General features: G+C 34.8%; 1 protein-coding gene across 1 annotated transcript in view; it reads left to right on the forward strand.

Moving 5' to 3' along the window:
- LOC108906098 (lachesin-like) overlaps positions 1 to 13,409 on the forward strand; it is a 238,359-nt gene that overhangs the window by 182,402 nt on the left and 42,548 nt on the right. The gene's annotated exons all lie outside the window — the stretch shown is intronic.

Genomic DNA, 13,409 nt, shown 5'->3' on the forward strand with positions numbered 1-13,409 from the left:
TTCCTTTTCTTGAGGCGTTTTCCAGCGAGTGCGCGAAAATTGAAATTGTCTTGTCTTGAAATTTACTAAATGTTTCACAATAATAGTTGTTTACATTTTTTCCGTAGGGCAAGTCTACCACATGGACATGGGTATGCATCAACTCCCCAATATTAATACTCGTTGTATTTTGAAAACTGTTAATCTTACGCCCCTATAATATAACTCTTTTGTTCATGTATGAATACTCTATTTCATGTTGAAGTAATGGCAGTCAAACTTCTTACACCTTGTATAAACGATTTTTGAAGCACATGCGACAATCTAAAATCAAATATTTCCTGAAACTAAACTTTTTTGTGTTTTATTTACTCGTAATACATATTTATTTAGAGTTAGTGCTATTTTATTGATACAAATCTAGTAAAATATACAGGGTGTCTGGTAAGTATATGGCATACTCGGAGGTGTATAGGGGATGTCAAAATATCCCTAGTTTATCATAAAAAAATTCTAAAGTGCCCCTTAACGGACCCCAATATAATTATATAATTTTATGAAATTTTAATATTTTATGTAGGCCATAAAGGCTTATAAAACCATAGATGTTTTACACTGTCAGGGAAGCCAGGGATGGACTTGCCACCACACTCGAATTTTTAAATGCTTTGGTAATTTCTCTTAAAAAAAGTTGCTGTACATTTGTCTTGATAAAATTAGCCGTTTTCGAAAAAAATAAATTTTTATATAACACGTTTAGACATTGACTTTTAAAATTTATTTAATTATCAAGTTTATTAACATAAGGGGTCGTCCATTAATCACGTGAGGTTTTTAGGCCACTTTTTTACACCCTCCCTGGTGATACGTGGTGAGGTTGTAAGCTACCCCCCCCACCCCTATCTAACATCACGTGTATTTTTTTGTTAAAAAAAAACTTCAATATTTGCAGAATATTTTTTTTATGAAAATCAATAAAAAAAATAGAAAAACAGCACATTTATTTAAATGAAGTGTCCTCGGACCATGGATTTACTTGACTGTTTTCGACACTGACAAGCGGACAAGCATCTTTAAGCTCAAAACATACACGTGATATGTAACAACAACCCCCCCCCCCCTCCCCCATTGTGAGCAATAGTGATGTTATCCAAAGCTTCCCCATCCCCTATTTCGACCTCACGTGANTTTTTTTTTTATTTTTTGGACAAAATTTTCTGTTTTTATTTTTTCATGATTCAGCATTGAAAAATACATACAGTTCTAAATTTTCACCCTTATACGATTTTTATATTATTTTGTTCCATTCACAGTTCCACAAGATGGCAAGACAACGGGTCAGCTAGTAATTACTAAAATTCGAGCTAAAATATAAGCACCACACTATCGATACATTTTATTTTATTTATTTAAAAACTGGCAAACAATCTTGAAATTTACTAAATGTTTCACAATAACAGTTATTTACATTTTCTGTTTGACAAGTCTGCCGCGTGCACACGTGGTATGCATCAGCTGTGTAGCGTTAGGTTAAGCGCTGTTGTCACGTTGTGATGAAACTCCCCAATATTAATAATCGCTGTATTTTGAAAACTGTTAATCTTACGCCCCTGTAATATACAACTTTTTTGTTCATTTATGATTACTCTATCTCATGCGGAAGTAATGGCAGTCAAACTTCTTACACCCTGTATAAACGATTTCTGAAGCACATTCGACTATCTAAAATCAAATATTTCCTGAAATTAAACTCTTTTGTGTCTCTGTTTTATTTACTCCTAACACATATTTCTTTAAAGTTAATGCTACTTTATTGATACAAATATAATAAAATATACAGGGTGTCTGGTAAGTATACGGCATACTCTCGGGGGTATAGGGATGTCAAAATATCCTTAGTTTGTCATAAGGAAAATTCTAAAGTGCCCCTTAACGGAAATACAGAGCCCCAAATTGGTACCCAGCGATTTACCTTTTCGGTTCTAATTTTCGAACCGACTTGTATAATTTAATGAAATTTTATTATTTTATGTAGGCCACAAAGGCTCATAAAACCATACTGCAGTAGATGTTTTACACTGTCAGGGAAGTCAGGAACGGACTTGCCACCACACTCGTTGCGCCAAAATTTTGACAGGTGTCATTTTATAGAGCTGAAAGCTGAATTTTTAAATACTTTGGTCATTTTTCTTTGAAAAATATACTCTACATTTGTTTCGATAAAATTAGCCATTTTCGAAAATATAAAATTTTTATATAACACGTTTAAACATTGACTTTCGAAATTTATATAAGCTATTTAAACACAATAACTAATCGAATAACATCATAATAATAAAATAATAATTCGTATCAAAATAATAAAATTTGTCATTATTGCATCTCATTACTGCTGATGTGCATCCAATTTATGAACAAGCACACGGCAATTGTGTGGAGGCAAGAAGAATTTATTCTGCTGTAACATTCACTATCTGTTTAGTATGAATGTCACAATTTATTTTATTTATAATTCGACAATTAAACAGCTTCTTGAGATCTTAGCATCAAATTGAACTGTGTTATTACTATTAGTTAGTTTTGTTTCCACCTGTACACTGCTATATTGTTGTTACTTCTTGTAAATCTGTGTCATACCCTGCAATTAGCTATAAAACTCCAATGTATTAAACTGTGTGCATAATGGGGAGCATACAGCAACATACTACCTATTTTACTCCCCATTATTTAGATTATTTGTTACACGGAAAACTTTTTTGGATGTAAGTACCCGATAAATTTATTATTATATTTTCGTAAACGTTTCCTTGTGATTGGTTCTTGATCCTTCATCATTGTAATATTATTGAATTTTAATCTGTTTTAATCCTAATAGTCAATATGTATAATGATGTGTATGTTTATTTATTGTAATTATTTTAGTGTCCTGAAGAAGGCTTAAATATAGCCGAAACGTCGACTAACCAATAANTAGTGATGTAATCCAAAGCCCCTCCCTCCCCTGTTTGGACCTCACGTGATTAATGGATGACCCCTAAGCTATTTAAACACAATAACTAACTAATCGAATAACATCATAATAATAAAATAATAATTCGTATAAAAATAATAAAATTTGTCATTATTACATCTACTTAATGCTGATGTGCATCTAATTTATGGATAAACACTCGGAAATTGTGTGGAGGCAAGAAGAATTTATTCCGCCCTTAAATGCAATGATGTTAAAAATTCGAAGGCTTTGCTTCTTCTTGTTTACTTGAGCAGATTTTCGAAATCCAATGTCGAAATGTCAGTCGACCTCGATGGCCATAAAACAGGACCACCTCGACCTATCCATTGATAACCAAAAGTATTCAATAAGTACTGACACGAACTAAATTGCTAAAATGGGGATGTGTTCCGACATGCATAATCTACAGCTCGTTTTTAATTTCTAAGAGCACATTTTCTAATAAACCGTTTAAGCTTTGTCGCAAGAATTGCAAATACGTGACACCATTTAATCTGTCTCCAAAAAGAACGGTCCAATGAGATGATTCCCAATAATCCCCACCTATATGTTAACCATGAACCTTTATTGGTGCTTTATCTGTAGTAATGTATTAGGATTTTCTTCATGCCAGATACAGATAAACAATACTAGTAATATTGGGATTTTGCCTAAATCGTTGCAAAAATCAATTTGCATAATTGACTCTTGCAGGATAATCAGCGGGAGACATGGTATGTACATTTTGGACATGATAAGAATGTAGCGGTTGTTCTGGAAGAGTCTCATGAACGACCCACTTTGTCGTATGAACTTGGACCGACAGCATTTTTACACTATTAGAGTCATTTTCAGCAATCTCATCCAGAATTTCCTCCTCTAACTGAGGGTTCTTTGCTCTTCTTGGAGGCCCTTTTCCACCACGATGCCGTAAGAACCTTCCTATAATGGATTAGCAAAAGATTAGCTCCTTTTAGCATTTTTTATTTCACTTTCACTCTTTCTCGTAAGCTACGATCAACTCTCAAAAGTCGTCGATTTGGAAATGTATCAGAATAATGTCTTCTTGCCTCAACACAATTGTCGAGTGCATGTCAGCATATTCGCTATAGGAATATTGCTCCATTATTTAGTCTTGTGTACTCAATCAATCAGGCAATTCTGACAATAGTTGTCAAAAACACATTATTAACGACATAAAAACGACTGGTGTTTTACTGCAGTTCTCTGATTTATTATTTCAATGACGTGTTATACAAAAACCGAATTTTATAGAAAACGGATAAGTTTATCGAAACAGATGTAGAGTACCTTTTTTAAAAAGGAATGGCCAAAGTAATTAAAAATTCAGTTTTCAGATCGACACCTGTCAAAATTTTGGCCCAACGGGTGTGGTTGCAAATCCATTCCTGACTTCTCTGGCAATGTAAAACGTCTACTGTAGTATGGTTTTATGTGCCTTTATGGCCTACATAAAATATTTAAATTTCATTAAATTATACAAGACGGTTCAAAAGTTACAGCCGAAAAGGTAAATCGCTTTTGGGGCTTTGTATCTCCATTAAGGAGCACTTTAGGATTTTTTTTCGTTTGACAAACTAGGGTTATTTTGACCTCTCCTATACACTCCCGAGGGTATGCCATACACTTATCAGACACCCTGTATATTTTTGAAAAATTTTTTAGTTAGCTAATTCTAATCTAATTAGCTCTAATCTTATCAATTGAAGTCAAACAATTCTTCGGAAGTTATGTGAAGGACCCTGTACATTTTATAGAACAATTAGCAAAAATAATTATTTTAAAACATAAATTAGTTTTACTTACAAATAATAACGTACCACAGCAACATTAGTGTTTAATAAATAATGCAAAAAGTATTATTTTTTTTAAAAGATTCCAACATTTCAATGTTCGACGATATTTGATTTAAAAAAATCAATTTCAGGTTAGTGTTGCCGTTTACCAAAAGTAGAAAGCGCGGCACGAAAAATAATATTTTTGACTATGTTTCTAAAATTTGTGCCTAAGTTCTCAAGAAACTCCCAGGCGTCTCCAAAGGCCAGAGCCACAGCAGACGATACCGTCAAAACTGACACCCTCCACATAAAGTATAAAGTTACACCCTGTATACTTATAATTTGTCAAACTTATTTCAAAAATTAAAAAAATCTTAGCCATTCTTTATAAACTAAAGCAAAAGAAAGAATACACCCTGTATAGTAAGGAACCGCAATGAAAGTAACTTACATTCATTCGCGTTCTTAGGACGCCNTCTGTTTTAATCCTAATAGTCAATATGTATAATGATGTGTATGTTTATTTATTGTAATTATTTTAGTGTCCTGAAGAAGGCTTAAATATAGCCGAAACGTCGACTAACCAATAAACTGATTTTTTTTAAAAAGTGACCCCATTCCCAAACAAATTACCTTCAATTTTTTATTTCATTAAAGTTAGGCGAATATAGTAAAATTCGTCGTAACTAGTTTCTTAGATCGAAATAACGATCATTTAGTGAAGATTCAGTAGCTAAAATTTCTCCGTTAAGGGGTTTAGGATTTTTTTTCATGACAAACTAGGGTTATTTTAACCTCCCTTATATACCCTCGAGGGTATGCCATATACTTACCAGACACCCTGTATATTTTTGAAAACTTTTTTACTAAGCTAAATCTTATCAATTGAAGTTAAACTATTCTTAGGAAGTTACGTACCCTGTACATTTTATAAAACAGCAAAAATAATTATTTTAAAACATAAATTAGTAAAGTACCAAAAAGTATTAATTTTTTAAAAAATTCCAACTCTTCCATGTTCGACGATATTTGATTTAAAAAATTTCGGGTTAGTATTTCGTTTTTTCTAATTTTCGCCCAACTTTCCATTTGGAACCAAGAAGCTGTCTCAAGAAACTCATGTCCGAGGTGACCCAAACTACCCTCCACCAAAAGTAGAAAGCGCGGCACGAAAAAGAATATTTTTGACTATGTTTCTAAAATTTTCGCCTAAATTCTCAAGGAGCTTCCAGGCGTCTCCAAACATTAGTTTGGAGACGCCTGTTCCGCAAGTTCCACCCTGTATACTTATAATTTGTCAAACTTATTTCAAAAATTAAAAAAATCTTAGCCATTCTTTATAAACTAAAGCAAAAGAAAGAATACACCCTGTATAGTAAGGAACCGCAATGAAAGTAACTTACATTCATTCGCGTCCATAGGACGCCGCTGAAGAAGACGGGGGACGGTCATAAAAACCGCGCACAGCCGACAAGTACGTAAAAAAGACTGTGACCGAGGCGAACAAGGGCCTCAACCACGAGCACGACGTCGACAATTCGGCCGCTCAGCCGATCCCTCGGGTCCGTTTTGAATGGAAACTTTCGCTATATCATCTTTATCTTAAAAACATCTAGCTTGTGCGGACCCTAAAGAGAGAATTACGAAATAACGACAATAAAAACAGTATAAATTGAGGGCTTCATTAGACAGATACTTATCTCCCCGCCGTCGTTTCACTTTTACTACATTCCCAGTTTATACAAAAACTTAATTAACTCGATTTAATTCCCCGAGTTTTACGAGTCCCGATTAAGTACGGTTAATTCGCTTTAATTAAAGACTTTTTATCGACAAGAAAATATTAAGTAAGACCTTTTTAAAAATACCTAGGCTTTAGCTGTACAAAAAATTCATATATAAGTTAAAACGCACCTATTTTTATTCCAGTATGTTTTTTTAAGATAATGGAAAAAAGTACTTTTACTTAAAGACTTAAACAGCGTTGAGCAAAAGATAAACGAAAGTAACAATGTAAAAGTAAAATGTAGTACCGAAATCTTTAACGAGTAATTTATTTGTAAATATGTACGTTTTTTTTTCAACTCTACAATTAAAGGATTCTGTTTACAGATTTACTAAAGCAAGTTAATTTTTACTTTATTATTTTCTAATATACTGATGAATAAAGCTCGGGGTTTTCGTCGGCTAATCATAGGCATTTTGCACCACACACGAACAAATTACGTTTATTAAGAAAAAACGGTGAATAGCTTTTATTTGGTTACGGTCAGATTTAACAAAGCCCTAACTGCATAGTAAATATACGCTACTCCCACTCCGCCTTTCAATGTTGTGCGACGGTAACCATGACCACCGCTGTAAACACTTTACAGATTTAGGGACGGGCTACCAGGAGGCGACGTATTCAGAGCTTTGCAAACGAATTTTGAAAATCGAGTTAAATTAACTGCACATTACAAATTAAAAATTTCCTTTTTAATGTTTCATAAGGCTATTTAATAACTTTGTAAACTATTTTTACCCCAGAGCCGCCCCCGCACCAGCCGCCGCTGCAATCAGAAATACAGGTCGATTTGAACCCTTAAAGATTTACACAGGTCAACATTTGATCTAAGAATAATCACCGGATCTGACCAGGGTACTTATAATTGTTTTTTTTTTCGAATCCGAGGTTAGCTAAGTTCCATCACGTCAGGTTCTAGGTCATTTGAAGGTCAAATGGCCAAAAATGGCCTAAAAAATCTGAAAAAATTCATACGTATGTTTTTGGGGCAGCCGAGTTCAAAGCCGCTGCTATTTTTACCATACAAAGACATCTAAAGGTCGTATTAAGGTCATTTAGAGGTCAAATCGAGAAATATGGTCTAAAAAATCTGAAAAAATGCATACGTATGTTTTTGGGGTAGCCGAGTTCAAAGCCGCTGCTATTTTTACCATTCAAAGACATCTAAAGGTCATTTGGAGGTCAAATCGAGAAATATGGTCTAAAAAATCTGAGAAAATTTATACGTATGTTTTTGGAGTAGCTGAGTTAAAATCCGCTGTCAGTTGCACCCCTGAAGGACATCTGAAGGTTATATGAAGGTCATATCAAGGTCATTTGAAGGTCTAATCGAGAAAATCGGTATAAAAAATCTGAAAAAATTTAGGGGTTATCGGATGATCTTGAATGATGTTATCCAACAGAGAACTAATATAGATTACTAGTATCTATGAAATGGAGATCTTATTAGATTACCTAATCTACTCTTTGCTTTCGATTTTGATAGACTGTGTGATCGGTTTTTGTTGTGACCATTAGAGAGAAGACTCGTGCAATATTTGGTACATGATGAAAAAAAAACAGAGTAGTCAAGCGTCGACTAAGATAATGTCCGCAAGTTGCTTTATTAATAAATCAAGAATGATATTTTTTACACTAATTTAGGGATCTATCAGCGATAAATAAAGAATCAAATATATCTTATACTCTAAATCACGTAATTGGACATATAGACAATAAAAATATTTAGTGAAGAAAATGATTCCAATACGAAAAAGATCGTATTATATAATTTTAAATCTTGATGTTGATGCCCGTGATTCTATAAATGCAATTCCTTGTAACTGCCATCATCGTCCTTGTGATTGTCGTCCTCTTCGGGGAATTTTTTGTTAACTCATCATCGTNATCACAGTATAGCTCAGAAAACTCAAAAACATATACATAAATTTTTCCAAATTTTTCTTCGTTTGACCTTCTAATGATTTTGAAATGACCTTCAGATGTTCATAACGGTAAAAGTAATATTGAATTTAAACTCAGCAACCCTAAAAATATACGTATAAATTTTTTCAGATTTTTTATACCGATTTTCTCGATTAGACCTTCAAATGACCTTGATATGACCTTCATATGACCTTCAGATGTCCTTCAGGGGTGAAACTGACAGCGGATTTTAGCGGAACATACGTGTAAATTTTCTCAGATTTTTTAGACCATATTTTTCGATTTGACCTCCAAATGACCTTGATACGACCTTTAGATGTCTTTGAATGGTAAAAACAGCAGCGGCTTTGAACTCGGCTACCCCAAAAACATACGTATGAATTTTTTCAGATTTTTTAGACCATTTTTGGCCATTTGACCTTCAAAAGACCTAGAACCTGACGTGATGGAGCTTAGCCAACCTCGGATTCGGAATCAGCGATCCAAAAAACCTATTATAAGTACGCTGGTCAGGTCCGGGGATTATTCTTAGATCAAATGTTGACCTGTGTTATTTTAAAAAAAAGTAAATTAGACAATGGGAATGCCATTCTTTAATCGAACACATCCAATTCTGCAACTGATTCGATATCCCCACGCCGCCGAAACTAATTTTCGAATAATTAATCGAATTAGACCTGATCCAGCGCAATCCCGCGTGCGTTTGACGTGCGTTTTTGACGAGTCCGCGGATTTTGCAGGTACGCGGTATAATCCCGGCGAGGGCTCGCAGGAAATATGCAGCCCGGCCGAATCGGATTTTATTTATTACGGCAATACAGCGAGCCCTTGTGCAAACACTTTGTGCTATTTCCATGTTAAATCGGGACATAATTAAATAGCTGTGCCCGCTGGGTTTTAATTGATTCAGTTCAATTAATATAACCGAGTTAAATTGGTTTGTGTAAGCTCTATAGCCGGCGCGTTTATACGGGCGTTCGTTTCCGATACTGAAAAATATCGGACAGCCCGCGATGGGTCGCGGCGGAAGATTTATATCGCCGAATTTTTTTGTCGGCCTCGTCGTCGTCTAATAACCGGCCGGAATGGATGTTGCGCGTTCCGTGTTTAATTGCAATTTGGAACGAATATTTCCCAGTGGAGGAAAGGAATGTACCTACAAATGTACGGGGTGTTTCTAAAACGTCGAAAGCTGATAGAATATGCCATTTTTAGAATCTATGGTCATTGTTTCGAAAAAGGCGAAAGACTTTATTTTAAATATAATAAGTCAATCAAATCAAATAAAAAAATGTTCTAAGAATTATAACAAATGAAGTCAAATAATGGTCCTCGATACCTGAATTTCGAAAATTCGCTACACTTTCCATTCTGGACAACAAAGCCGGTAAAAACCACCTTATGCAAAATCCATCCCCGCCAAGGACGATGTCCTAAGGAACCCAAAATTCAAGCGCAGCGATCCAGACGACAAAGAAATTTTCACCTACCTTTCCAAAATTCCGCTGTCGCGCCCTAACTCCAAGCAGCTCCAGGCTGTTCCATACATGGTGACTGACATCGATACAGCGATATGGAGGACGACGCGGCGCGGGAAAGAGAAATGGAAGGCCTCGAAGCCGATTTAAGTCCGAATTTCGGAGACAAAAAATTCTAAGAACTTCAAGAAATTGGCACCAAATAGAAGTTAACAGTCAGTACAACATTAAAATGGTTAACCCACAAGGATGTACTGAGATGTCAAAATGGTAAGGCAAGGAATCTAGCCAGGGTTCATTAAGCCGCACTAAACTGGAGCCCACAAGAGAGTCATCTGCGGGAAAAGTCGAAACGTCGACCCTGGGTATGGCAAGTGCAGCACGATCGAAATTGTTATCTATTACCAAGTTATCTGTCCACCAAGGGGAAGGGGGTTAATTTATTACAGTACGGCATTTATACTGCATGTTTCGGATCGATACATAGATAAATTTTTAAGCGACGCCATACGGACTTGCTGCTGATACAGGGGTTAGGAATTCAGGGTGCAATCCTCTCTTTGTAAGTGGCGTATGGGGGGTGATTTGAACCAACATCAAATTCACTAATTTTAATTCTATTTTATAAAATAATGACATTTTTGGTCACGTCGTACATTTTTCATGAAACATGTGCTTACTATAGGAAAATTAATTTCCCTCTGAAAAGTAGGATTTCACGGTGAAAAATTTTTATACGGCATTAATATATTTTGTTAATACTGACAACAATAATCAACAAAAACAAAATGCCGTACAAAAAAATGGTTCTAAATGGCTTAAAATATATTTTTGCAAAAAAGTATTACATATTTGCAAGAATTGATTTTTATTTTTACTACTATTTTCCCCTTAATACAAATTATTTACTAATGTACGGGCTTGCTTACAATATCATATAGAAATATTTTTCAGTAATGCCGTACACATCTGTCAATAGAGGAATGAAAAACCCCGGATGCACCCCTATATTTTGACCCTTATGGTTTCCGATCATTGAAAAACGGTCGGCATTGTTGCTAAAACGTTATTTAAGATGTAAAATAATTTTTAAGTAATATGCCGTTAAAAAAACATAGGACGATATAAAAATTATTAATTTGATAAATTTGAAAAACTTACCTATATATTAATTTTTTTTTCACAAGTACATAAGTAAAATTTTTTCAAAATCCAAAAAATTCGAATATATTTTTAAAAGTTTTGAATTATTTTTATTTTAAAATTAAAATTACCGCTTCGTGATCCTATCTGGCCATTGAAACATCTTCTTTCACTTCGTCGCTTATCTATGTATCGATCCGAAACTTGCAGTATAAATGCCGTACTGTAATAAATCACCAAAACCCGGGCCAAAATTTTCGGAAAATCAAAAATTTTCCTGGCTTCCGGTATTGCTATTTTTGTACGGCATTAGGTCGAGGTTCATTTTTTTTGTATAACCTATATACTTTAGAAATGCCGTACAAAAATGTTTCGCCGAAAACCACCCCCCTTGGTGGACAGGTTTAGCTTACCTGTGTACTCACCTGTACCAACAAGAATTGATGGCATAGTTTCTAAAGTTATTGTTATATGTGGTAGTATTGATTTATAAGTAATTCGTGCTGGATCAAATGACCCCTTGAAAATTTACGATGGGCTTGTAGTCTATTATATTTTCTTAGAAAAAATAGCCGCTTAATAAGCCAATGCCCAGAATTCCAGATTCCAGAAGCCAATGCCCAATCTTTTAGTTCCATAACAGCCTGAACTATCGTGCTGTGATCTGACACATTAACGCCTGTCGACACGTTTTGTGTTAATAATACACACAGCGTCGTGATACAATAACACGTCATACGTTATAGCTCCCGAGCTCAACTGCGGGGAAAGTGTAAAATAGCTGGAGAGACATCGAAATCAGAATATCAGGTTCCCTTTCTATTACTTTTTTAACGACATTCTAAATTCTGCGAGAATTACAGGATTATGAATAAATTTCGACGGTTTTATTAGACGAATCTTCGCAATATTCATCGGTTTCAGATAAAATAGTAACTGATATAACCTCGGTATGAACAGAAGCGACTCCGAAGACAAGGAGGCGGTGGACGACAGCACGGTCGACCCGGGGGTGCCGTTTAAATTTGAGCATTCGAAAATGAAATGCCAAATGGTGTTTTACGGTCCCCGAACGATGGCGACGCGGTCGTAAAAACATCTCTCGCCACTTTAAAATTAAACGAAGGGGTTGGGCGCGCGTATGTCACATGTGGCCAAAAATAATGAGATGATTTAAATTCCGAGTCTGAATTGTGCAAACTCGTCACATTCGGATTTGTCCAGCCATAAAGCTGCTGCCCAGGGACGGAATAAGGGGTTGATTTGGTGTTTATGCATACGAGTGTGACCACTGTTTTTATTTTGACTGAGGTATAGGAAAACATATTCTAGTGAGAATTATTTAAATTACGCGTTTTCCAGAAAATGCAGGCAATAGTATACTACATAAAACAATTTTTGCAAAACCTTTAGAAATCATATTCAATTCTATAATTAAGTATAAAGAATATCCACAAGTATGGAAAGAGTCGCAAATATGCCCCGTTTATAAAAAAGGGACTAAAAATGACATAACTAATTATCGGCCCATAGCTATTATAAGTAACTTCTCAAAAATTCTAGAGATAATTTTACACAATCGACTTTATTTTCATATTGAAAAATCTATATCTCCGTACCAACGTGGATTTATGAGTGGTAGTTCAACTACCTCAAATCTAGTTGAGAAAACCCAATTTATTGCTGAAGCTTTGGATGCAGGAAGTCAGGTTGATGTTGTGTATACCGACTTTTCCAAAGCTTTCGATCGGCTTGATCAAAATTTATTAACTTTGAAATTGGAGTCATATGGTATATCCTTTGTTCTATTAACTCTGTTTAAATCCTATTTTAGTAATAGGTACCAATTTGTGCAGTATCGAGGCTTTCAATCATGTAAATTCCATAAATCTTCAGGAGTTCCGCAAGGATCAATCCTGGGACCACTGTTATTTATTATTTTTATTAATGACTTAACTGAATGCCTCGATGTCAACTATTTACTCTATGCGGACGACCTGAAGTTATTCTTGGAAGTTAAATCATCTACTGACTGTACCACATTACAAGATAATCTTGACAGATTACACAATTGGTGTTCATGGTAATAATATTCTACCTCTGAATGTAAGTAAATGTAAATTTATGACTTACAGTCGACGCAAAATTAATCTAGATTTTGATTATAAAATTGGTGAATCTTTTTTAAATAGAGTTACGAAATTTACTGACCTTGGTGTTACTTTTCATACCAGATTATCGTTTGACGACCACATTAGTTTAGTAACCAAATCTGCTTATAAGAATTTAGGTTTTATTTTGCGTAA

Source organism: Anoplophora glabripennis, unplaced genomic scaffold (genome assembly GCF_000390285.2).
Source record: "Anoplophora glabripennis isolate ALB-LARVAE unplaced genomic scaffold, Agla_2.0 scaffold220, whole genome shotgun sequence".
Taxonomy (NCBI): domain Eukaryota; kingdom Metazoa; phylum Arthropoda; class Insecta; order Coleoptera; family Cerambycidae; genus Anoplophora; species Anoplophora glabripennis.